At 31.7% G+C, this 26570-nt stretch overlaps 1 pseudogene; it reads left to right on the plus strand.

The window, feature by feature from the left end:
* Positions 1-25601, plus strand: LOC150033122 (uncharacterized; annotated as a pseudogene).
* Positions 25602-26570: the final 969 nt, after the last annotated feature.

Raw genomic sequence — 26570 nt, forward strand, 5'->3', positions numbered from 1 at the left:
ATGGCCGCCATTTTTTTTTTCCAGAATCCTCCTCATCCTCGTAAGAATGGAATGTACTTCTCTTCTGCGTAAGACCATATTAATTCTTCCTAATTAAACTAATTAGTTTCAGTATAATTTTGAATTTTATTATTTATTTTCCTGTGGAAATTTTAGTGTTAATTTGGTGGAAAGTGGATGTCCAAGAATTGAAGATAATGATGAAGATGATGATCTTGAATTTTCTACATGCCTTTACTGTGTCAAATGTGGCTCTTTCATGGGATATAAAAAAGTATATAATATTTTCATTTATTTCTTAATTATTTTATTTTTTTCATAATCTTGATTATATATAATTAACATGTTTTAACTAATTCTAGTCTCTCTTTCTTATTTTTCAGTATTCAGTTCATGGTGATTCAACTTCTCCATTCCTTCCTTATTACATTTTCTTCCGGTAAGGATTTTTTTTATCTCTTTTTATTAAAAATAAAATAAATTTAAATAAAATAAAATAAAAAAACTTTTTTTTTGATGGAGTGATTTTGAATTTCTTAAAAATTGGTTCAAATTCATTTTTATCGTCATGGTTAAAATCATTCCAAAGAATGTAATCTAATGTTTGGTTTTATATTTTCAAACAAATTTTTATATATCATCAAAGTTGATTTTAAGCTGTTAGTTTAAAAATATGTTTAGAAGTAATGTGAACAAATATATCTCGCTCTTTATTTCCTGTTTATTAAGCATTATTTTGACTATGATATATTTATTTGTTTATACATGAATGTTGATCGATAGTATTAACCAATCTTGTTTTTTTTTTTTTTTTAATTATGAAATTTAAGGACTAAATTTGATTTTCATTAAAACTTTGCAAACTAAAGTGTGCCTGTGTGAATATATATAATTGAAGGTTAGGTATCTTAATTGTATTTTAGGCTTTGAATTATTATGGCTTAACCATTTTATTTTTTGTTTTAGTTTTTGAAAATTATAATGTTTTGCATTGAGTTTAATTCTTAGCCAAATTCTAAAAATAAAAATTACTTTTTTAGGCCTCATTTGATATTCATTTGGCTTTTTAAAATTAAGCCGATAGACATTACTTCCACCTCCCAATTTCTTTCTTTGTTATCTCCTTTTTACCAATGATCTAAAAAATCAAGCCAAATTTTGGAAACTAAAAAAAATAACTTCTAAAAACTTGTCTTTGTTTTTGGAATTTGGTTAAGAAATCAACTATTGTAATTATGAAATATGCACATCATTGTAAGAAATAAGGAGGAAATAGGCTTAATTTTCAAAAACCAAAAACATAAATGAAATTGTTACCAAAAGGGCATTAATTTTCAAAAATTGGCTTGATTCTTTTAAAACATTAATTAGTAGATACCAAATAAAGAAATTTAGAATAGGAAAAGTATTTATAGGTTTAATTTTCAAGAACCAAAAAATCAAAATCTAAGGCTCCGTTTAGTAACCATTTTATTTTTTGTTTTCGTGATTGAAAATTAAGTCTATTTCATTCACATTTCTTACAATAATGTAAATCTTTCTTAAATACAATAGTTAAATTTTTACCATATTTAAAAAACAAAAACAACTTTTCAAAAGTTACTTTTTTTAGTTCTCAAAATTTGACTTGGTTTTTTAAGAAATTTGAGGTAGAAGTAATATATATAGGCTTAATTTTAAAAAAAAAATGGTTATCAAACCTAAACTAAATTATTATTAAACGGAATCTAAAAGGTGTAATATTTATTTATGAGGCCTTTGATGCTAAAAAAAAAATATTTGGCAGAAAGGTGATGTTTATAGCATGAGGCTTAGTGAAGGATTTGTCTGCAATACAAGGTGAAACTAATGTAAGGTTCAAATATTACTCTTTCATATATTTCAATGTCTTTTGTTAAAAAATTTTATTATTTCATAATAATTTTTAATATATATATATAATTTATTTGTGTTACAGGTAATTTTCAAGGAGTGATTAAAAACAAAATTGGAGCCAAAAGTGTGATCGATACAAACTGGGATTTGGTTGGTTTTGTTCTTAATTGCTTTTGTTTTTAGTTTTAGGCAAGTAATGGATATTGTATGCACTCATAGATTTGTCTTAGTAATTAATGGTTGAGATTAAATATTATTAGAAAATTGTTATGAATAAAATCAATGAACTTGAGGTAAAATTACAAATTTGGTCTTTTTTTTATTATAAAAAATATTGTTTGCTACAAGCTTAACAAATTTTCAATGGAGTTCTTTTTATATGACAAATTTTAAAGCATATTATAATTGAAACTTTAAAATCTATTGGGAATATATTGTAATTTTCGGGTGCGTTTGAATTCCATTTTTAAATGTTTAATTTAGAAAAAAAAAATTATTTTAGAAGAAATTGGAGTGTTTGACAACCATTTGAAATACTGAAATATATTTTAATCTATTTTTATCAAAAGTATTTAAATAAAAATGAATTTTTTTAAAAAACATTTTTTATCTTAAGTCAATCCAAACAGACCCTTAAACAAATTTTCAAAATCTAATTCTCAACGCAAGTTCATCTTTATTCATGTAAATTGGATAAGTTTGTCACTTCAATATAAGAATTTTGTTTTTTTTTTAAAAAAAAAAGGACAAATATCAATTTATGAACAAAATTGTATTAATTTAAACCCTAAACTTTAATAAGTATATCAATTTAAATCTTGATATACTTATTAAAGTTTATGGTTTAAATTGATATAATTCTTAAAGTTTAGGGTTTAAAAGGACAAATATCATGAACTTTAAGGATTATATTAATTTAAACCCTAAACTTTAATAAGTATATCAATTTAAATCTTGAAATTTCATAAATGTATTAATTTAAACCCTAAACTTTCATAAATATATCCAAATAAAACATAATAAAGGGTTTAAATTGATATACTTATTAAAGTTCATGATTTAAATTGATATAATTATTAATTTAGGGTTTAAATTAATATATCCCTAAAGTTCAAGGTTTAAATTAAAATAATTGTTAGTCTAGAGTTTAAATTGATACAACTCACATAGAATATAAATTGATATTTGTCAAAAATAAATAAATAAATAAATAACAAAACAAAACAAATAATTTGTCAGATCCAAGTGAGTGTATTATTGTGTTGGAAATTTTGTTTTTAAATTTTTGTTTATTTAAAAATAATTTATATTAAATGTTTTTTCTGCAAAATTTAAATGAGTAAATGGCAAACGTTTTTCTTTTATTTCAAAAATAAATCGTTTCATCTTTTTTTATTAAAGTAATTAATTACAATCTCTTTTTAAATTTTGAATTTTTAAATTTTTCTTCTCTTATTAAATGAAATTAACCGTTTTTCTAACGAAAAAATTAGTGGTATTTACAATCGCACAGTAAATACCATTCCTTTCTTTCCTTTTTTTTTTTTCCCCTTTTTTCTTTTGATAAACGTAAATAAAGTTCCTTCACAGAATCATATTGTGATAATTTATTGAATAAAGTTTTTGTTATAAGAAGACGAAAAAGAATTGAAGTCGTTCATCTTCTAAACTCAAGCTTGGACGAAAGCTAACTTGAGGAAAGCTCAGGGCAAGTGACAATTGCGAGAAACGTCGAATAGGAAAGACTTGGTATATAATCCGTGTCTTCGTTCTAGCTATCAATGTATTAAATATTATAAATATGTTAAATTAAGTATAATATAGATGTTATACCCCCTTTCAGAACCCCTTTCCTATCCTAGAAGGAGATGTGAAGACAACATTTACCAATCCTCTTATGGCAACTACTGTGTATCTCTACAAACTTGTCATACACTTTAGTCCTAGACACCTAATAACATAATATATATTCTACCTACAGACATTTCATAACTATAGTAACTTGAACAAGTGCAACATATTTACATACACACAATACAGAGGGTCCCGTCGATTTTTCCCTTGTCCTCAATCTGTACATGATAACTAAACTATGGACAAAACCACATAAGCTTCTCTTCCTTTTCCTTGCTCTTCAACTTTCACTCTGAGTGGTAGACTAGCAGTACAGCTATCCTCGGGGAAGTTGACCGCTACCTGAGGAAAAGAAAAAACATCGAAAAGTGTGAGCTACCAGCCTAGTGAGTGACCATTTAAAAACATGTTTATTGAAAGTTAAGTAAGCATTAATCATATAAAACTCTAGAGTTTTAAATACTCAAACTCAGAAGCATCAATGTGTAAAACATTCAAACTTTGGAAATCGTATGCTCATACAAAAATCCTTAATATATAGCTTTAGTTGAGACAGAGCCATTTTACTCAATCTCCCAATGTTGAAATCTTTGGTTGGTGTGGAGTGGTCTCAATACAAACAACGTCAAAGCATACCTACGTGTACGTGGTTACACTCTGAATACATTTATATCTTAGGTACTAGGGGCCCACATACCTTCTCTTAGTCCTTCAATATCATGTTCCCTCATCATGTCGTCATAGCTCAAACTTTAAGGAAGAAAACTCAACTTGATCATTAAGCATTCTAGAAAAAAATATACTTTCAATGTAATTATCATAAAAGGTTTACATAATCACAGGAATGCTAGTAAATGTATGCTTCCTTAAACTTTAAGTTAAAAAATTTATGTCATGCATTCATGTGTTCATTATCACATTAGGCTTGCTTCAAAGTAAATCTCAAGGGAAACATGGTTACTTAGAAAGCTTCTTCATAAAACTAAAACTTGCGCATGGTACATCATTAAGAAAACAACTTATTAAAGCTAGTTTAATAGTAAACCATGCGTTGGAAGACTTATTGAGAAAAAAAAATTATAAACTTTGTCACTCACAGTCTTGGGCTACTTCCTCACGGTTGATAGGTTTCTCCTATTGGTGTTTGCCCTGTTACATTGACAAATACTTTTGGTTAATGCCACTAGCTCCCTTTTGAGCTTATCTTACATGTATAAGCTTAACATCAAACTTAGAGCATCTTCCACATTCATCAACGCATCACTCCAGCTAGCGCATCCTACACTTAGCTAAGTAAATACCTTGTGAATGGTCAATGGGTACTATGCAGCCACAAGTGCCTGCCTATGCGCTAGGACACTCTCACCATGCCAGCACGCCACGCGCTCACCTATGCGTCAGTGGCTTTAACAACAACACAGTCGTGTGCTCACATCACACACCCACAGATAGCACTTTCGCTCAACCACGCACACTCCAGTACGCCTACTAACGCCCAACCTAGCTTGCCAACTGCTTGTTTGTCCCACAGAAGCAACTGCCTGCTTATTCAACCCCCAATTTCCATATTTCAACTTCAAGCATGAATAACTTAAATTCTAGGTATCATTTTGAAGAACTTCCTTCTACAAACTTGTTCATAAATGTCTTAAAATCCCTACTTTAAAATTTGAGCCTCAGATTCCTTTTATTAGGCTCATAATCCCTCAATATTTCCACCTTGCCCGGGAACATCTGGAAACTTGAGACATTTAGGAGTTCTCCCTAGTTTCAACTTGAATTTGTGGGAATCTCCTCTCAGTAGTCCCAACTCTTTATCATCAACCTTCAAGCTTTAGTTCAGCAAAATCTCTTCTCCCTCGCATGCGGAAATGGCCAAACTGATTTCTTCTTTCAAACTCCCTTATATATTTAGGAGTGCATGACTATCATACATGCTTAAGGTGACAGCTAGCCCACTAAGTAGAATTAAGGCATCTAACCACAAAGTTGGCTCATTAAGGTTAGTAAACTGAGTTCTTCCATTTCTTCACCAACACAAGTGCTACATTCCATTGCATAGGCTAGTTGCAATGCATTGACCCTTCTCTCAGCCAACGCGTCTCTAGCCTCCGTATCCTGCCCTCATGGCTTAGACCCTCTTGTGTTGACGCACGCTATTCATCACTACTTTGCCTCCCCTGTGCGCTTCAATGCCCCCTTGAGCCTACACATGCTCCTTCATTTGTCGCACACGCCTCAACATCTTCAGCCATCACCTCACACACTCATGCCCAGACTTGGCCCTTAACCTGTGCACGCCCTATGCCTCACAGCCCGCCTTGCCATTGCCTTGACACCTCTCCTAACCTCCTTGGACAAATTAGGTTGTCTCATCACCCCACACATTGGCCTTCACCAAGCACAACATAGCCATTTTTCCCTCTTACTAGTAGACATCTTCACATCCCTTTCTAACCGAGAGCCTAGGCTTCCTTGCTTAGGATATTTTTTTCCTTGTAATCTTCTAAACCCCATCCTACAAACAACATTCATACCATAGAGTTAACCATACTTCAATACATTAACTTAAACATGCTTAAATAGAGAAAATCAAGGCCTAGGGTTTACAATTTACCTCCCCCTTAGAAAATTTTGTCCTCAAAATTTGCTCCAAGTTCGTTAGACAAACAAATGAGGGTATTTGCTCTTCATTTGCTCTTTAATCTCCCAAGTAGCCTCTTCAATCTCATGATTCCTCCATAATACCTTTACTAATGGTATCGTTTTATTCCTCAGTACCTGCTTCTTCTTGTTAAGGATTTGTACCGGCTCTTCTTCATAAGTTAAATTTTCATTTTACTGCACTGGTTGATCTTGCAACACGTGGGAAGGATCTGGTATATACTTCCTCAACAATGATATGTGAAAAACATCATATATCCAAGATAATTCTTGAGGTAAAGCTAATTTGTATGCTGTTGGGCCAACTCGCTCCACTATCTCGTAGGGTCCTATGTATCTCGGACTCAGCTTACCCTTCCTGCCAAACTTGAGTATCCCTTTCCAAGGAGATAATTTAAGGAATACTCGATCCCCTACATCAAACTCTAACTCCCTTCTTCGCTTGTCTGCATAGCTTTTCTATCGATCTCTGGCTACTTTCAAATTTTCTCTGATCAACTTAACACTATCCGAGGTTAGTTGCACTAATTCTGGCCCTATCCATTTTCTTTCTCCAACCTCATTCCAATATACTGGTGTTCTACACAGTCTTCCATATAGGGCTTCATATGGAGCCATTCCAATATTGGAATGATAGCTATTATTATAAACAAACTCTATCAATGACAAGTGTGTATCCCAGCTGCCTTTGAATTGTAATACATACGCTCTCAACATATCTTCTAATGTATGAATCGTCTGCTCTAACTGGCTATCTATCTGGGATGAAAAGTTGTACTAATGTATAACTTAGTACCTAAAGCTTTTTATAAATTGGGCCAGAACTTCGAAGTAAACCTAGGATCCCTATCCAAAACTATAGATGTAAGAGCTCCATACTGGCTTACTATCTTTTCAATGATTTTAACTGGTCCAGGGTAAAAGTGATTTTAACTGGTAAAAACTTAGTCATTTTAGTCATCTTATCGGCAATTACCCCAATACCATCATAGCCCGAGGGTGTTATGGGTAAGCTGAATAAGAAATCCTTCATGAAAAGCTCTCATTTCCACTTCGGCATTGGAAGTGGATTAAGTAATCCTGCAGGCCTTTGACATTCAGGCTTCACCTGCTGACATATTAAGCATCCATCTACAAACTCTGCTACCTCTCATTTCATTCTAGGCCACCAGTAGGACTTCCTCAATGTTCTATACATTTTAGTACTACCTGAATGCATAGCATAAGCCGAGTTGTGAGATTCTTCTAAAATAGCCTTTTTCAACATTACAACATTAGGTACATAAACTCTTCCTTCTTTAAGTAAGGCTCCATCTGATTTCAACTCATAGTCCAACCTCTGGTTGTTACTCATTTCCTCAGCTAACTTCCAGAGATTAGGATCTATTGATTACTCTCGAAAAAGGTCATCTAATAAAATAGGACGAAGCTAAAAAGAAGCTATCAAACTCCCTGCTCGATTAACTACCAAAACGGCATCAACGCTCTTTAGTTCCTACATCAGCATCCCTCGAACAGTGCAAAGAGTAGCTTTTATTGATCCTGACTTCCTGCTCAATGCATCAATTGAAGGGATTGAATCCCAAGCGGAAGCGTGTGATCGCCTTGCAATTTTGTCTTCGATTTTACATAAGCAAAATATGGTATAAAAATAATAACATAATAGATAAACAATCAAGATTAACATGCATTTAAGAAAAGAAAAGAAGGAAGAGCAAAAACTTACATTTGTATATTCCCAATTCTTCACGATTTCCTTCGCATCTTCTTCGGAACGTCTCTTCAATGATTAAGGGACACCACCGTAAGTGAAACCTTGTTATCCTTTACGATCCCAATTCAACTGTGTCACAAACATGGACCCTAAGAATTATTTATAGAGAGGAGGGGTAACCTCCTTCTCCTTGTCTTTCCTATTCCTACTCTAGTTTTAATTTAATTAAATAACTTTTATTTAATTAATTAGTCCAATAATTAAATGACCATATATATTAAATTCAATTATATATATATATATATATAAACATCGCATGTTTATTTATCTCTACTTCTAAAAAAAATTAATTAATCAATTAATTAACCATTAATTAATCAATTAATTAACCATTAATTAATCAATTAAACGACTATATTAAATCATATTTAATATAAAATTAATCAACATATAATTATCGCATATTTATATGTATCCATCTCTTTAATATTTGAATCTTATTCAAATATTTTTCTCTCTTAATTATAGATCACGTCTATAATTAACCATATTATATTAATATCAATAATATGTAATTGATTTGAATAATTTACACCATTTCTCTAATATATTCTTTAATGAGTTAACGAGGGGACCTTATAGACCTACAGTTTAGAAGCTCCAATGATACAAGATTAATTAATGAAATTCTTTAATTAAATTAATCAATTTTCATTAACTATCGGTCACTCCATTAAAGATCGATAGTTGCACTCTTTATATTGTAGATTTATTTCTATGTCCATGGATATAACCGATCAACAATGAATAACCCTTCACAAATTGCTCATAACTATAGTTGAGTCAAAATATTGTTTTACCCCTATAGTTACATCTAACTCCTTAAATATCATTGATCCCTCTAATAAACAAACAGTTTATAGTCCAACTATAAACTAACACCTCTCGGGCCAGTGAGAGGTTGAGGCCTCAATGTTCAAGACCTAGAATCAGCTATTTAGGGAGTAATTTATCTACTTTCCTTAAATTCGGGAAAGGAGTGAATTTCATCTTGTGTAGTTGTGTTCCCAGCTTCTTACTCGAACAAGTCCCCAAAATGGTAAGCTTGTTGAGTCGGCTAACAATGTCATTCTCATCCATACAAACCAAAGGATTGCTCTCATAGATAGGAGTTCACAACTCACTCAAGATTAAGGTCAACTCACTTATCGTCATCCTAGTGAAATGTAAGTCTCTACTAGCAATGGTGTTATATACAAAGGCTATTCATTTCGCAGTTTGGTCTTATACAAACTCTTTATATAGAATACTCCCACTCGCATGTCTGCACATGAACTCAGGGTTAGATTATTTGTAGCACTTTACAATAATTGTAACATCTACAAAGCATGTCGTATTCATAGTGTCACCAGAATAAAGTACCCAGCCTTATCCATCTACTTCAGACCGTTTAGGTTATCACTTAAACGTGATCCACCTATATGTCTCTACATACATGCTTAAGTTTCATAAAATAATCTTGGAACTTAGTTTATTAGATTGATTTAATGTAGTCTAAACATTAATAAAATGCCTCTTATTTTATTAGATATATAATTTGTCTTTACAAACTACAAGATATACTCGATTTAGGAAATTAACTCCAACATCAAATACTACATTTGTTTTACCTGGATGATATTCGATAGTGCAGTTGTAGTCTTTGATCAATTCTAACCATCTCCTCTATCTCAAGTTCAATTCCTTCTGATCGAAAATATATTTCAAGCTCTTGTGATCAGTAAATATATGGCTTCACTCACCAAACAGATAATGCCTCCAAATCTTCAGAGCTAACACTACAGCTGCCAACTCCAAATCACGAGTAGGATAATTGCACTCATGCTGAAGAAACTCTTAAACAAGAGCATCCATGAGCGGGTTCGGATCTTTCCTATTTCATTGTGACTGAATTACCACACACGCATTCTAACAAACAGGTATGCAATTTCACACTAATTATAGGCATGTTTTGATAAATGAAATACGATTGAGTAAACGTACCAGTTGAAAACTATCTTTAGTCGAACTCAATCCAGCAGAAGTGACTCCTCTACTGTTCTTATCGCCCAGCAATCAGTCGCCTAACAGTACGACGATCGTCTACACAAACGGCAATGCACGAACAAGAAGCAATTGGAGACGACACCACCACTTGAAGCCTTATTGAAATCAATTTAATCCTATTAAACCGATTAAAAAAATGAATCTAATTTGTAATCTCATTAGAAATTTTTGAACTTAGGTCTATGTGAACCATGTTTTAAAACTATTTTAAAAAATGATTTTACCTATATTTGCATGCAACTCTTAGTTATTGATTTTAATTTCTAATTTCATTTATTTATAACTCAAGTAAATGAAACAAATTAATACCTACATTGCATTGATTGACATACTTTATAAAATTATAATATTTATAATATTACCTAAAGTAATGTCATGCATCATGCAATTTTCAATTCATTACAACATATATATAATACTTATATATAACATACATTACATGCATACATTCAAACTATATAATATAACGTTCATAATATAACTGATGCATGGCTATATTATTTATGCATGCAAGCATATAGTATAAGACTTATATTATATGATACATGAGCATGCTATAAAATTACATCATGCATATACATATACTATAACACTTAAAATATAAATGATGCATGAAATTAAATGCATAACCTATTATAGGTTTTAATTCTATATGACATACAATATGACATATAAATAATTAAAATCATACATCATATGTATAATTAAATAAAAAGTAATATTTGACTGAAATTGGCATCCTAACCATTAATTAAATTAATATAACAATTATATTAATTTAATTAATAAAAATACAATAAATAGTTAATTATTACAAATTAATAATTAAATAAAAAGAAAAAACTACAAAGAAACCACTAGGAAGACTCAAACTCACAATTTGGTGGAATCTAGGTGCACGCACTGACCATCTAAAGCATCACGACACTTTGATGCTAGTGTTGCGATGCTAGCTTTTATGTTGCCGCAATGTTACAACACTGTGACAGAAGCATCGCAACGCTACGTGGCAGAAAGCTTGCTCTGCTTTCGTTCATCCGATTTGTTCCGTTCTTGCTACAAAAAATCATCGATTCGAAGTCGAAACTCCATCACGGACAATTATAGACTCGATTTTATGAAATTAAATGCCCAAAACACCGGGCAATTACAACTTTAAAGTAGTAAATTTTAGCTAATTTCGAAAACATCCAATATGCAAAACCCATTCCATAAAAATATTCATCATATGAAAAATAATACAGAATGCACCCACCAATTCTGTAATTAAAATTCTGTTATTGGACAAAAAATTGGGATCCAAAACCGCGCTCTGACACCAATTGAAGGGAACCAGGTTTATGCAGTGGAATGCGGGGATCGATCCCAATTTTCATTTTTCACATAATTTACAAGAATTACAAAATTAAAAGAAAGAATGATTATGGATTATAAATAAAACTTACAACATGCTTTTCTAAAAGAAAAGGAGAAGAAAGATCTTACCTTTGAAGAACGATTCTTCAAGAATTCCCTCGATTGGATCTCTTCTTCCAAAAGGGACACCACCAAACGGAGCGTCCTGTATTCTCCTTAGGGAATGAGAATGGTAGGAGGTGTGGATTTGCCTTAGGGTTTTAGAAGAAGGAAGAAGATGGAGAGGGAGGAGAGGGAGGAGAAGAACTCTTTTTCTATACACTTTTCTTGGCAGAGAGTTTTTCCAGAGCACCAAATATAATATCCACTTTTTGTGGAAGAAGACAACCCTAATTCTCTGCACGTAAAAAGATGAGAGAAAAATAGGGGGAAAGAGTTGTAACTCACTCTCTTTAATTAAATTAAATTAATAATAAAATACAATGACTACTTTATTACATATATGTATACTATATGTTATATCAAATATAACATATAACTTATAGTTTTATATTTTATCGAATACAATATAACCTATAGTTTTATTTTCTCTCATTAATGCATGGAATTTAATATAAATCATATTTATATTAAATTCAATTATGAATCTCATTCACATAATTAGTATTTAAATCATATTCAAATATTTAATTCCTCTCAACTTAATTATGGTATTTAATATAAATCATATCACTAGAAGAATTTTGGGCTTTAATGTCGGTTTACTAGTGTTATTAAAGCCCTTTAATGTCGGTTTTAAACTGACATTAAAGGCTATCTTCAATGTCGGTTTAAAACCAACATTAAAGACCATTTATAACACGATCTTTAATGTCGATTGTCAACTGACATTAAAGCCCTTTAATGTGTTTTGAACCAATTTTAATGTCAGATTTAAACCGACATTAAAGCCCAAAATTATTGTCCGTTTTTTTAATGCCATTGTCTATTCCATTTTTAATGTCGGTCAAAAAGTTTAACTGTAGAACATGACACATATGACATAATATCCATGTATTTTTGTGGCTACTGCAACGAAGCACGTATGACATAATATCCATGTATGGATTGTCAATCTATTACATTTAATCTACAAATTCTGCTATAAAATTATAATTTAAAAGGTCGTACAATAATTCAGGCCTTGAAAACAAAAATTACAAGTAATACAAATGGAAACATATCACAAATCTAACATGTAGTTCTATGGAGTAATAATAAAATCTAAACATCCAATAATCAATCAATAGATCAAAATTTAGGATTTACACATCTAAACATTTGTTCTTCTCCGAGCGATGTTCTTCAAGACCTATAGTATTTGGAAAAAGAGATTTCTCTAATACGAAATTATATTTTGTTGCTTCTTCAAGTTCATAAAATGTTCTGAAACAATATAGAAACAATTGTATAACACTTCTATTTCTCAAAAATTAAGAAATGACTCCACAAATCCCTACACTACCCTACGTGAAGAATGTCTAAAAAACCCTACAAGGAGAGCAAAAGGTTGACAAAATTGTTATGGTAAGGTGAAATCCTGTTTTCTTGGTAAGGTGAATCCACAAAAATTTAGCAAAAGGTTTAAGCATTATGCACGAAAATTTAATAGCAAAAATGGCTACATCTCCACCTTCCAAGTTATTTACATAAATTAGGTGAAAAAACTCGAGTGATGCATCAATTGTAAAAATCCAAGCATCTAAATTATAGGGATTAAATTCTAATTACAAACCATAGATACTAAATTTTAACTACATAACATTGGTTCCACCATGTACAAGTAAAACTACAACAACAAGAATACTGGAGTGGGTCACTCTATTTTTCAAATTGAGCCCCAATTTGTTCAACAGAAGCAGCAAAATAAACGAAAATTAACTCAATTAGGCATCAATTCATTTCAGTCAAACAATACAATGAGGTAACCGATTCTCATGTTTCATCAAAGAGAAAATACATACAAATGAGGAAATATATACTTGATTGGAGTCAGAATATCCTTTCAAACTTCCTTTGGACCATTTTATTTTTCTATCTTTTTAATCTCATTTGTTTGTGCACTAAAAATTGTCAATATCACACAAAATGATGGTGTATAAGATGTAGAGTCCAAAGATCGTTTAGCCAGTTACCAAGAACCGAGAAAAATTGTGCCTATCTTATAGGCATTGTTAGAGTAGTTCAATAATGTCTATATCCACTAAAGCATATCAGAGCCGTCAATTCAGTCACAAAGAAAGATGATGAAGATAATAGTTGATTGTTATATTTTTCTAATATATCGACTGTCATAGACCGTACACCATCATGACACACGACTCTCACCTATAATAAGAACTGAAAAATACACCATAACACCATTCTCCTATAAACATGGAAAATTACAAGATCTCCTGAGGAATGCTGTTAATTTTCAATTATGGTGTCCTGTCCTCAGTACTCATTCAGCTCAGCAAGCAAGTGATTATTCCTTAACATTTCATTTTCAAGTTGGTAATAAACTATCGAGGGTTTAGTTTGGTTACTTTAACAGAGCAAGTCATAAACAAATTTGATAGAAATAGAGAAATAAATAAAGAGTTAATAATGTATAAAATGTCCAATCAGCAAGTCCATAAAGTACTCACATCCTGTCCGGGGGCCACCAAACCTTTATTCTCCTACCAACCAATTCCTCTCCAGCACTTGATATGTCCATTACCTTAAACGAACTTAAACAATACAAGTTAACAGAAGCCACAAAAATATATCTTTATAAAAAAGGATATGCATCTGAGTGGGGAATCAGGATTTTCTTTGTATGTGTTAAAAGTTAATATACTACGAAGTATAATCCACTTATCTATGTGATATAATAGCAATGCTCAAATAATAACCTATGACTTAAGCTTCCAAGACTGATACTTCAATCAAATTTTCACATGTACCTCAGTGATGATGTCATATGAAAATAAACAGAGACAGAAATGTCTCAAGAAAGTACCCTCAAAGCGTGTGAGTGTCATAGCTATGGAAGCGGACAAAGGAAGATTATAAAAGTCTTACCTCTTTTTCCACAATGGCGTGCTTCCTTGTAACTTTTGCCTGGGGGTTTCTTCCAAGTAATCATCACCATCTAACTTGGCAGATTGGAACCCTTTACCTATTCAGAATGTGGAGAGACGCCATAAGGTGGTGGAACGGAAGAGTAAAGGAGATATTTTATTAAAAAAATGTACTTCAAATTCAACATGTGGTTTAATGATGAATAAGGAAGGAAGAATATTTGGTGTACCTCACATGTTGATGGTTTATGAATATAAAAATAGCGTAATTCTGCTAAAAACAGACCACGGATGGACGGCACCACAGCTGGACAACCACGGACGGATGGCACCATGAACGAACGACCACGAACGGACGATGGACAACCACAGACAGATGACGGGTAACCTGATTCGCACGGCCAAACTTGGACAACGAACAGCCTTTCGCATGACCAAGGTTTGGGGTAAGAGAGAAATGAAATGGTTTGGCAGCGTGATAATGAAAATAGAAAAATTAGGACTTTTTCATTAAAGTAAGAAAAAGAAATAATAAATCAGACCTTTAATGTCGGTTTTAAACCGACATTAAAGCTTGTCTTCAATGTCGGTTTAAAACAGACATTAAAGATCCGTGTATTTTTTTAAACCGACATTATATCTCCAATTTCACTTTTTCCAATCGATATTAAAGGCAAGAATTCTTATAGTGTATTTATATTAAATTTAATTACATGAATTTCATTCATATAATTAGTATTTGAATCATATTCAAATTCCCTCATATTACCTTATATTATAATGTATCAAATATATTATATTAATTATATCACATATATAGTCAATTTAATTAATTATATCATATATAATTAATTCTCTCAATTAATTTGAACACTTCAAATTGATCCAGAAATAATTCTCAATTAAATCCCTGTTGAGCTACAGATGGGACCTTATGAACCTGTAGATTGAAGCTCATGTTGGGGATGATGCCCTAAACTCTCGTTGGGTCCTGTAATTTGTAAACACAGTTTTGAACAAACGCTTGTGATATATAATATATGATATTTTCTTCACTTTCGTATATGAACTTTGGATGTTTTATTTTCTTTACCACAAACCAATAAACTAAGATCCTTAATTGTTGTTTGTAACTTAAGCATGTATGTGGAGACATGCAGATGGATCATGTCTTAAGTGATAACCAAAATGGTTTGTAGTATATGGATATAGAAGGGAAACCTCATCCTAGTAACGCTACGGATGCGGCCTGCTTTGTAGAATAGTTACAATCCCTAGTTGTTATTTGTAACTTAAGCATGTATATGGAGACATACGGGTGGATCATGTCTTAAGTGATAACCAAAATGGTTTGTAGTATATGGATATAGAAGGGAAACCTTATCCTGGTTACGCTATGGATGCGGGTCGCTTTGTAGAATAGTTACGAGTGTTGTGACTTGCTACAAATGGTCTGATCTTAATCATTCATGTGGAGACATGTGAGTGGGGACGACCTATACAAAGAAGTTTGTATAAGACTGGACCATGAAGTGTTATAGTCTCGTTATATAACGTCGTTCATGACATAGACTTCACTTCACTAGGATGACCATAGATAGCATGACCTCAATCCTGAGTAAGTTGGGAACTCCTGCCTTTGAGGACGATCCTTTGATTTGCATGGGTGCGAATGGCCAGATCACCGACTCAAACCTACCACTTTAGGGATTCGTCTGATTTGGGAGCTAGAAACTCAGCTACATACGATGGAATTCACTCCTTCCCTGAAGTAGGGGTAAGCAGATAGATTGCTCCCTTAAAGGCTGATTCTGGAGTTTGAACGATGTGACCCAACACACCTTCTCAGGGCTCGAGTGGTGTCCACACATAGTAGAACTATGTTGTATTGTTCATTAGAGGGGTCAATGGTACTTAAGAAGTTAGATGTAACTACAGGGGCAAAATGGTAAATTGTCCTGGGTGTACTTATGAGTATTTGTGAAAGGTTATCGTACTGTTGATTGGTTATATCCGATGGATACAGAAATATATCTTGGTGAGAAGAGTGCAGCTGTAGGACTTTAGTGGAATGTCTGGCAGTTAACAGATGGTGGATCTCGTAGCTAAAGAGTTTAGTCAACTATTCACATACCCTTAAAGCTTCGAACCATAGGTCCATAAGGTCTCCTTGGTAGTTCAATGAATTCCAGTTGAGAATCAGTTTTTGGGTCAGTTTGAAGTGTTCAAATTGACAAGAGGGAGTTCGATTATATATGATATGATTGAACAGGTCAATTATATATGATATTGTTGACATGATGTTTGAGATACATTAATTGGAGGAAAATAATATAAATATGATTTGTATCTAGTGGAGGAGAAAAAGACTATGGTTCATATGTTGCATTTGATGTGATATTAAACCATAGGTTAATGAATATAATATGATTAAATTTATTATTTAATTTTGACAATTATAGGATAATTGTTGCCCGATTTTTTTCTCCGTAACCGAATAATAGTGGGTGGTTACATTCAGTTTTCATAACTGAAGGATAAAACAAAAAATGTTTTCATTTTGCAAAGAAGATCAGACATTCGCTCACGAGTGGTGTATATTGTCTATCACATAGCAAATCTAGAGCCTACACGACAGCTTAACGTTTCTAAACGATCGTATACATGTGTGCGATTTACTAAACAATCGCGTAGGATTTACTAAACGATCATCTAGTTTTTTTCCTAAACGATCGCATGCCCGAGCATTTACTAAAGATCGCGGCCCTTTTATTAAACGATCGTGTACCTCTTCCTAAACGATCAAGCATCGTCTATACAATCGACACCTGATATTCTCCCACTTACTTGGTCTTGGTATACGATTGGCTTTTCCTCCTTCCCTCTACCAAATCAAACAGATCCCACACCTCCTGGATTCTCACATCGAGAATACCGAGGGTTCCAAGTGGCGGTGTCTTCTTTGCTGCCGAGTTCGTGAGGAGTCTGTTTGTGGGTAGACGATTTGGTGGACGATTGCTTGGACGATCTCAGCGAGAGAGAGAGGAGCAGTCCTTGTACAAGAATGATATTTTGGTGAAGAAGGGTTCTTCAACTGGTATGTATTTTGGTCTCTTGTTGTTTAAATTTCAAAGCATGGTTGTAATTTGTTGTTAAATGCATATCTAGTTTGTTTGATTGTGAATGCGGTAATTCTGTCACAATGAGTTTGGAACAATCTTGCTTCCGCTCATAGGTACTCTTTGATAAGAGTTCCTTCAGCTCCAACAGTACTTGGATAATTAATTAAACTATTTAATTAAATTATCCAGCATCCATTAACTGTCGGTCATTCCACTAAAGACCGACAGTTGTACTCTTCGCACTACAAATATATTTCTATGTTCATTGGATATAACCAATCAACAGTGCGATGACTCTTCACAAATTGCTCGTAATTGCAGTTGGTCCAAAATTATCGTTTTTTCCCTATAGTTACATCTAACTCCTTAAGTACCATTGATCCCTCTAATGAATAATAAGTCATAGTCCAACTATGACCAAGTCCCTCTCGGGCTAAGAGAGAATGTGGTCACTATGTTCAAGCCGCGGAATCAACCTTTAAGGGAGCAATTTATCTACTTGCCCCTACATCGGCGAAGGAGTGAATTCTGTCTCGTGTAGTTGTGTTCCCAGCTCCCTAGTCAGACTAATCTCCAAAATGGTAGGCATATTGAATTGGCAATCTGGTCACAATCACCTATACAATTTATTACATTCTTTGTTTTTTAAAAAGAAAACTAAACTACGAACTTTTTGAAATCTTAGTAATTTCTTATAAATCTATATTTTAAAAACTTTGTTATCAAAAAATAAAATTATCCTAAAAGAAGTTATATAAAAGAAAGGGTTACTAAAGGGAAAAAAAACGTAAGGCAACTTTTTTTTTTTTTACTAACACTAAAAACGGTACTTAGATTTAAAATAATGTTAGGGGTACCAAGATTGATATCGTTTTTTGTCACTCATAGATTTAGGGAGGAATTAAACTATCCTTATGTCACACTAGCAAAATGACTTAAATCATCAAAGTAGATTGTGATTATGCTAGTGAAACCTATTGGGGTTGATGTCCTAAATCTCGTGGTCTTGTAGTTTATAATCGTTATTTGTAAAAACATATTATTTATTTAATAAAATAAGTTGTTATTTTATTTGACATTTAGTTGCATTAACTCAAAACCAATAAACTAAGATCCTAGGTTATTCAGTGTAACTTCAACATATATGTGGAGATATACACGTGGATCATGTTTAAGTAATAACTTGAACGGTTTGTAGTAGATGGATAAGGTTGAGTACCTTAACCTGGTGACACTATGGATAGGGCTCACTTTGTAATTGTTACATTTGTTGTAAATGTTACAAATGATTTTTCATGATCATTCATGTGTAGACATGTGAGCGAGGTTATCCTATACAAATAGTTTGTATAAGACTGAACCACGAAATGATTAGTCTTTCTTTATAACACTGTTGCTAGAAGAGATTTACATTCACCAGGATGACCATAGGTGACTTGACCTTAATATTGAGTGAGTTGTAAACTTCTGCCTATGAGGGCGATCCTTTGATCTACATGGGTAAGAATGGCCAGATTCGCCGACTCAATATGCCTATCATTTTTAGGGAATCATCTGATTGAGGAGCTAGGAACACGGTTATACAAGAAGGAATTCACTCCTTCTCATTATTAGGATAAGTAGATAAATTACTCCCTTAAGAGCTGATTCTGGGCCTTAAACAATGTGGCGTCACGCCCCTCCTAGCCCGAGAGGGGTTCACTTATAGTTGATCTATGACTAATTATTCATTAAAGGGATCAATGGTACTTAAGAAGTTAGATGTAACTACAGGGTAAAACATTAATTTTGACCCAGCACACTTATGAGAAATTATGTAGGGTTAACGCATTGTTGATTGGTTATATCCAATGGATACAAAAACATATCTACAAAGAGAAGAGTGTGGTTGTTGGTATTTTGTGGAGTGACCGATAGTTAATAAATGGAAATTAATTTAATTAAAGAGTTTAATTAATTAATCTTGTATTATTGGAGCTTCAATTTTTAGGTCCATAAGGTCCCCTTGTTCGCTCAATAAGGATTAATGAGAATCAAATTAATTTTGGATTAATTTGAATTGTTTAAATTAATTAAAGGGAATTAATTGTATGTGATACACTATAATATAAAGTTTAATGAGAGAAATAAATATTTGAATATGATTCAAATATTAATTATATGAATGTGATTCATATAAAAACTATAGATTAACATTAATATGAATATGATTCATATTAATCTATAGGTTATATGAGAGAAATTAAATTATAGGTTATATGTTAAATGTGATATAACATATGGTTTAATTTTAATATATATTAAATTTGAAATTTGAAAATTAACTCCTAAGGAAGATATTTTGAACTTTTGGGGTGAGTTCTGGAGTAACTCCCTCACTTCTCACAAATATGTTTATGGCAGAGGAGTTATTGGATTATTCATACGTGTTTTTCAATTTTTGAAAAAGAATCTTTCTCCCTTTTCATCTTCCTCCTCTACCAAACACTCTCAAGATCTCTACTCCCTTTGCACCAAAATTGAAACACAGAAGTCCACACACTCTTTGTAATTCTCACCTTAAGAATTACGAGGAAGTTTTTGTGGTAGTGTTCAAGAAATGATGTTCGTTGAATTGCTATGTCTGTGGTGTTCAAGATCAAGAAAGAGGAGTCATGTTCATGATATCTTGTTGTGGAGAGGATACATGAAGAAAGTGTTTCTTCAAGGATATATATTTCTTATCTCTTTCCTCTCTATTTTTCCAATAGAAAGCATGCTTAGGGTTTGCATGTTTATCTCAGTTTCTATCTTCCTCTGTAATTTTAAGTTTCTGTAAAATGAAATGGAGACATAAGACGTTTATATGCTTCCTCTTATTAAATTTTAATCCCTTCGATTGGTATGACCGCGCTGTTAAAACATTTCTAATATGATTAGAAATAAGTTAATCTTTTATTTTCTCTTTAATAAGATTAAATTGGATTGATGAAAGATTAAATTTATAACATAATTTTCTGTATAGGAGCTTTATCTAAAGAAGGTTATGTCTAAGGCTGGGGTATTTAAGTTGACAAAAACAGAACCCCTACCTGGGAACTGACGTGGAAGATGAATTAGAAAATTATATTATAAACATGCAATAAATGATTAGGTTTATTAAAGAGTTCAATAAACAAGAATAATTATTGTTAAACTATCCAATATAAGAGTTATATTGGGCATATTTAATAATCAGTTAACTATATTAGGTCATTCATGTTAAACCTAAACTTTGGGACTGTTCATGTTAATTGTAATCAAAATTATTGTTGTTGAATATTAAAGTTTCTCGTTTTTACATTATTGTCATTAAAATCAATAGAGTAAGAAAATTGAATTAGAGGTACAAAAATATGCAAAGGGGCTACAATTCAAATTTTGATACATGATATAATTTAGGTTGTACAATTCACACAAAAAAGGACTAACTAAACCCAGGAATTCAAAACCAACACCTCAATCGTAGGCTTCAGAAACCCAGATTTCCAAGTCCTGCACCCGAGCACAAAAATTAGTGATTCCCATGCATCAAAAGCCTTTTAAATAAGCCCTCAGGTATTTAATAACTAGGCATTTGATTGCGAACCTACGCGTCGAATGTCCTAAATGTTAATTAATTAATTAATTAATATTATAAATTAATATGAATGAGATTCATATTAAAACTATAGGTTATAAGGAAGGATTATATTTGAATATGATTCCAATATAATTTTGATTAAATATGTGATATTTATCTTAATGATTAATTAAATGTTAATTAATTATTATTATTATTATATATTTAGTGATATATTAAATTAGATTTAATATAAATTAAATAAATAAGTTAAATAAGATAACTCTCAGAGAGTTATCTTATGAGTTAGTGGAGGGGAGTTATAACTCATTTTCGGAACTTTTATTTAAACATTGTAATTTGGAAAAGTATTTAGTAAAATAGGGTAGTTTGAAAAGTATTTAAAAATTTATGGTAGTTTGAAAATTCCGAGGTGGAAAAAAAACTTGTCGAGGGTTGAAATCTCGATATAGAGGAAAACGAGGCGACCTAAATAAATATGAAAACTTGTCGAGGGTTCAAAACTCGATCTACATAGGTCGATATTTCAACCCTCGATAACCATCTCAACTTGTCACTCCATGCCCTGTCGTTCCTGCCATTTTTCATACCCTGTCGTTCCTACCATTTTCCATGCCCTGTCGTTTCACATGCCAGCCTTGACCGAATTTGAATGTCTGGCGGCAACTTTATAAATTTCGCCCGTGGGTCGAGTTTTTAACACTCGGCCTATGGTTTTAAAATTCCCTCTCCACCCCTTTTTTCATATCACAAATTTTTTGCTTGCTCTCTGTCGTCCTTCGTGCTCTCTTTCCCTTCGCGTTTCTGGTTGTTGTTCTCTTATTATGTTTCTTGTGCCTTACTCTCTTCTTCTATTTCGTGTGGATCCTTTCTCCCCACACTTTACCCTTATCTTATCACAAACTATTAAGGTTTAATTCACTCTACTAGATTTCTATTTTTTAAGAATAATTATATTTCTGTTCTTATATTATTATTTCTTTTTTATAGTTTCTATTGTTGTTCGAGAAACAAAGATTCAAAAAGAGGTATACATTCGATCAACTAAATTGCTTTCTTTTTATCAAAACTATATGTTATAGATCCTAATATTATTTTATTTTTTGTAGTTGTTATTGCCGGATAACAAAGAACAAAAAAAAAAAAAAAAAAAAAGTGAATGTTGTCACTTTGAAGAAGAAGAAAAAAATATTATTGAATTTGGAGTTGAATTTTAACTTTTATTTATTACTAATTTTTTACTATTAATATTTATTTGTCCACCATGTTAATATTTTAGATCCTAATATTAAAAAAATATTAGTTATATATTGATATTACGTTGAATTGAATAATATTTTAGATCTATCATGTTTATGTTATTCTACCATGTTAATATTTTAGATCTACCATGTTAGTCTCAATTCAGTAATAGTTTTTTAATAGTCTGAATTCACTAATATTGTTATAATAATGTTAGTAATTTTTTTTTATTTATATATATTATGTTATATCTACCATGTTAATGTTCTCTTTTACATTTTAAATAATATCAGTGTTGGTTTTAAGGTTTATATTTTGTTCGTACGATATGTTTTTTCTAATTCTAATTTTCTATACATTTTTTATTTATTATTTTTTAACAGAAAAAGAAGTAATCTTGTTTATTTGTCTTTTTTAGATGGTATTCTATTTTTTAGTATTGTTTTTTAGTTAAAAAGTTTAGTATTTTGTTTGTTTTTAATTAAAAAAAATTACTAATTTAATGGCTTTTTATATTTTTTTATACTATTTGATTTTTATTTAACTTTGATATGTATAGTTTAAAAGGTTTAGTTTATAGTTTAACATAAAATTATTGATTTGAGTGATTTGTTATATATAATTCTTATAAACTTTGATGTTTATAATTTAAAAACTTTAGTATTTTTAGTTTAATACAAAATTGTTGTGATTTTTTTAATATATTTTTTATGATATTTAATTTTTTTAGTATTAACTTTGAAAAGATAGTCTTAAAAAGTTTGGTATCAATTTGAAGTTTAAAATTTTTTAGTATAAAAAGTTTTTTATTCAATTCTTTTAGTTTTTAATAATTTTGATGTTCAAACTAAGTTGTTTATATATATATATATATATATATATATATATATATATATATTGTATTTAAGTTTGATAATTAGTAAAATAATTAGTAATATATTGTCTGGTTTTTTTCTTTTAGAAAATAGCGAACAAATGATTAGGATTTATGTTGTCTACAGATGGTAATGTGATTGATGGTATTGATGGAATTGATTTTTTTTCTTTTAGATCATGGTTTTAAATTCAGAACCTACTGATCCTGTACATTGATTCATCGATCATCAATTGTATGTCAATATCGTACTACTAGCGAGATATCATGTAGACATCGAGAGTTAGTTATACATCCAACTATCCCACTCCACCATCGAATACTACCATTACTTTGTATGTCTGGATTTTATGGAGCTGTCAGATTGTGATTCATTCAGTTAGATTGGCATCTCATCACAACACTGGTCGAGAGATGGAGGCCTGAGACGCATAGATTACATATGCTCACTGGAGAGTGTACTATTATAGGAAATAGAAGTGTTGTTCGGGTTACCTGTTGACGGTGAGCCAATCTCCCGGGTGATGTATGATGACTGGTTGTATATTTGTCAACTGTACCTCGGTGTGACCTCGCCTGCCGATAAAATTAAAGGATTGAGGTTAAGTTTGATATGGTTAAGGAAACAATTTCGTGAACTTGCCAATGATGCGATGAGGAAACCGTCATGAGATATACGCAAGCATATATACTGCAGATGATGGGTGAAAGCAAATCAAGTTATTTTGTTCATTTGATATTCCTGTCATTGTTAGCTAATCTCTATTATGCGGGACGGTATTCTTGGGGTGGAGCATGTTTGGCATAGATGTATAGATAGTTGTGCAAAGCAACAAAACCTAAAGTTCGCAAGATCACTAGGCGTTTGGGCGTCTGATACCTTTGCAACTATGGGTTTGGGAATAATTTCCAACAATGGTTCCACAACTCCAATATGTAAATGACGCTTAGTTAGCTGGGCGAGCCTACAATTCTCGATATGTTATTTTTATTCAATTTATTTTTATATGACTGATCTAGTTAATTCAAAATCTAAATTATTGATTTGAAAATTTAGGTAGAGAGACAAATTTTGTGTGACTAGGACAGCCACACATGTAGTTTGTCAGTACAGATACATGTTTAATCTGCTTTAACATGATCGGGTACATTAATACTGAACCAAATTGAATTTTTTATACTAATTTTTATTGTATTTGTCTTTAATATTTTGTGTTTCAAATTATTTGGGAGCCTTACAAAGTTGTTATGGACACTTTGCCAAAATTCTATACAAACGGTCAAAACATATGGGTGATGATAAGTCCTCTTACATGTTTTCACATTGGTGAATGGCATCTTCCTGATAGGCTAATGAGACAATTCGTCAACTTAAGAATTGGAGATTGGTCTGAAAAAGTTGCACATTTGGTAGTGCAATGGCACTATCATGCAAGTTTTATTGCAATTGAGGTTTCTATTAGGTAATATGATAGAGATGTCACTCAAAATTATATCGACTGGTACAATAATATTACAAGACGTTGGGTTACTTGTCCGGGAGCAGTTATGGGTCATCTGGTACATAAATAATATTGTCTAATTATTTCTAATTTGAATTTATTTTAAATACTGTCTAATCATTTTATTATTCACAGAGATCAAACAACAATAGATTATGTGATGTTGCAAATGATCTGAATCGGGTTTTTGTTATATGCAGTAACACCGAGAGCTATATGGAGAAGATACATTTTATGTACGATATACATATTGTTACTCCACCAGTTCCTAGACATAGGGGACCTGTTCGAGAAGATAGGTGAGTTGAGGTTGCCCACAATGTGAAAGAATTGCCTCCTATGATGCAGACGCAAAGCCAAACTAATTATGTTAGTCCGATGATGATACCAAAATTTGGTTCAGGATATTATAATTCAGAGGCTGGTCCATCATCTTCATACGTGCATGGACATGGTCGCGGCCGTGGAGAGCATAATGAATATTTATACTATGAAGCACCGGCAGAAGTACCATAGCAACATCAAGAGGGACTAGAGCAACCTCGAGATCAAAGTCGACAACAACAACTTGAAATCGACGACATCCGCCTTGTGGGACACATTGATTTTTTTTAATTATTTTTTGAATGAGATAGTAGTTATATTAATGTGAATATTTTAATTTATATTTTATTATTTTTAAATTATGGTAGAAAACGTGAATGGAATATTATTTCTATGATATTTCTTAGAGTTAAGGATTGAAGGTAATATATTATTATTAAGAGTTAAGAAAATGGAAATAATAACAAATGGTAGTCGAATATAATAAATAATAAAATAAAAAGTCAGAGTGTTCAACACTCAACTTAGCCTTGTCTAGTTTTGAACACTCGAATTCCTTTGTTGAGTTTTGAAAACTCAAATAATGAAATTTAAAATTTAAATTTAAAAATTAAAAAAAAAATAACCTACAATATTTCTCTAAATTGTTTCAAACTTCGATATTTTTCTAAATAGTTTTAAAAACAACAATATTAAGAGTAAGATTTCTTTCTTTATATCAGCATCCTTTAGAATGTTTATCCTACCTTTTTATGTTTTTTTCTCTGTTTTTCTTGATTTTCCAAAATTAAAATTATTGACACCAGTATTCACACGTTTCTACACTGGGATTCGATCCCTTTCACTTATGAAATGACCAACCCTAGAATTCCTTAGATTTTAAATCAGTTAAACATTTAAATTGGTTGTCCAATGATCATCGACCGTTGATCAACACCTAAATTTTAATCAACTTCCCTGTAGAAAGAGGAAAAGAGTTTTCAAATTTGAGGAGTTGTAAATTTTTATCCGAAGTGTGAGGATATAATTGAAAACTCTTGTAATTGGAGGGATAGTGACTGCAATATTCCATTGGACAAAAGTCTTTAAAATTGCTCGAATAATCTAGCAGGATGGGGAAGTAGACTAAACAAGAGTCGTAAAGAGGAAATTGAAGATTGTAAAATGGCATTGCAGGCCTCTTACGATTGTATCCAAGTATGGACCTTGAACGAATTCATGAGATAGCATTTGAACTTAGAGAAACTACT

The sequence above is a fragment of the Benincasa hispida genome, chromosome 10 (genome assembly GCF_027475165.1).
Source record: "Benincasa hispida cultivar pf3 chromosome 10, pf3_genome.v1.1, whole genome shotgun sequence".
NCBI classification, from domain to species: Eukaryota; Viridiplantae; Streptophyta; class Magnoliopsida; order Cucurbitales; family Cucurbitaceae; genus Benincasa; species Benincasa hispida.